The 2,462-nt window shown below is 44.5% G+C and overlaps 1 pseudogene; it reads left to right on the top strand.

Annotated features, from left to right (window-relative positions):
* Positions 1–206: 206 nt before the first annotated feature.
* On the top strand, positions 207–331 carry LOC142214717 (U2 spliceosomal RNA; annotated as a pseudogene).
* The last annotated feature ends 2,131 nt before the right edge of the window (positions 332–2,462 follow it).

Genomic DNA, 2,462 nt, shown 5'->3' with positions numbered 1-2,462 from the left:
TCAGCTACGGACAGCACCGTTTCTGTCACTTTGGACATCATCAGCGCAGCCTAGAGAGAACTGATTTGGTTTAAGTGAGAGGCTGAAAGACCAGATTGTGGGGATAACGTCCATCCTTAGGGAGAGACCACCTTCGCAGGTGTGTGGAGACTTATAGCCATAGTTGCTCCACTGCAAAGGAACATGGGAAGAATATGCAAATCTGTCTCGCTTCTCGGCCTTTTGGCTAAGATCAAGTGTAGTATCTGTTCTTATCAGAAGCAGGAAGTAAGTGAAACTGCTGGAGAGCGCGGTCTGGGACCGGCCACAGCAGGAGTAGACCGAAACCTGTGGAGATAGGAATGTGAGAACCACTTTGGGCATGTTGCTGGGGGATGCAGCTAGTAATCGGTTCCGCCAGTGGTTTTAGCGTTGGGCCACTGTAGGGAGCCGATGAAGACTGCTGACGCTGGCAACACGACCACTTGGCACCTCAGTGCCATGGATCTTGGCCGGAGGGTCAGGAGGCGCTCGAAGGCCTCTTGTGTTGTGCCTCGGGGGCTGAGTGGACCCCGAGGTGCCTTACCTCACTGGGCGTGGGAAACCCACTGAGTGAGGCACATTGCGTGGCACAAGCAACACCTTTTCTGAGAACCCACTCCCTATGCCTGGTCCACCAGTGCGGGGAAATTTTTTATAGATCCAGCGGTGAACCGGGCCTTGATTGGCACTTCACTAATCATTTACATGTTTTTCACTTCTTTTTGTTTCACTCTGTCCACTTTTTTGTGTTTGACAAAGGGATGCTGTACCCTTTTGGGACGCCCCCGACGGTCATCTGGAGGTGAAGTCTGTAATGGGCTTCCCTCCTGTCTCTGGTTGATCCCCCCCTGGGTATACAGGGGGGGGGGCGCTGGCTCTTGGTCTGAGTCCGGGAGTAGCCTTGGTGGTGGCAGCCCTAGGCGAAACTAGATGAAGGTCAGCCCTTAGTACCCTGGGTGGTGGCAGCCCCAAGGGGAAAAGGGCAGTTGAGGGCTTTCGGCTTCAGCTGTTAGCCCACTGTTACTCGACTCCGCTCGGTACCTTTTGGACCTTGCGGGGAAGAGTTAGTCGGGAAACCCCCCCCCCCCTCTCCTTTTGGAGTGGGGAAGGGTAAGTTTTTGACTGACAGCATCCTGGGCACGTTTTTTTTAGTGGCACCCCACTTTTTTCGTGCACAGTGGTGTTTACGTTGGCACTGTTTGAGGCCTTCGATAAAAAAAAAAAAGAGACAGAAACAGTGCCGTCCGTAGCTGAGAAACTGATTTGGTTATAATCTCGCATCATGCAGCAAAGGTTTCTGGGAAGTCGGGCATGTTGTTCAGGGTGCTTGCTATAGAGGGCAGCATAACAGAGGCACTGTCTCCCTGTTTACATCTTGGGAGACAGATTTGCATATTCTTCCCATGTTCCCTTCCATCATAGTGAGGACAGCAATTGACATTAACGGTAGTGGGATTCTAGCCTTAGACTTCAGAGATTCCATTACACACTCTCAGGTACCAGGAAAACCAGGGTACTGCTACGACTGCTCCCTCTTAAGGAATATTCAAATATGGCAGATTTGTTGCAGAAATGTCTGTAACTTATAATGAGTTCCATTCATTTGAAAGGGTGATGTTTTGGTCACATGGAGGTTTTTTTTTTGCCAAACACACACATTTCTTCAGGCTTCATTTATACAAATGGAACAGTCACAGATATTTGCAAAAAAATTTACTGTGTCTGAATTCAACCTAATGTTACACTTCACACACACAAAAAAGTGAGAAATATGCCATAAAACACAATGTAATGCATTTCATGACTACCAATCACCTTACAGCTAATCCAGTATCTGACCATAGTATTTTTTTTTACCTTAAAAATGTGACAATAATTGCCAGGAGAGCCATGCAACACCATCCAACAACTATGCTTGTAGAGCGAAGTGTTTTTGTTTTACTATAAGTTAACATTTATTTTATCCAGATTCTGTTATTTGTATAGTAAAATACATGGAATATGAAGATAACCTAACAAATCATTTGTATTTTTTAGTTTACAGATGAGTCATACAATCTAAAACACTAAAATGTTTACAATTTTAAAAATCTTTGACATTTTTAGTCCTTGGTCATGTCATACATATATTGTGACACCAGATGTCAGCATTGTACTTTACAAGAAATATTGCCCTCTAAGTGAATAGTAATAAGCATCATAATTACGGTATTATTAATTCCCTGCACATTGCTCATGATATAAACTCATGCAGTGATATCTCACATTTTGTATGGTAATATGTGAATGTCTGATACCTTTACCTATAAATGATAGCATAACCATGCGACTCTGCAATCTTTGTGCAATTATCTATATATATATATATATATAACTCAAAATCTGTAATAGTCTGCTTAATACAAATCCACAGATCTTGCTCTCCACGCACAAGAGCAGAA

This window comes from Leptodactylus fuscus, chromosome 7 (assembly GCF_031893055.1).
Source record: "Leptodactylus fuscus isolate aLepFus1 chromosome 7, aLepFus1.hap2, whole genome shotgun sequence".
Taxonomy (NCBI): Eukaryota; Metazoa; Chordata; class Amphibia; order Anura; family Leptodactylidae; genus Leptodactylus; species Leptodactylus fuscus.
The sequence above is the reverse complement of the archived record's forward strand: the minus strand, read 5'-3'. Positions and strand labels throughout refer to the sequence as shown.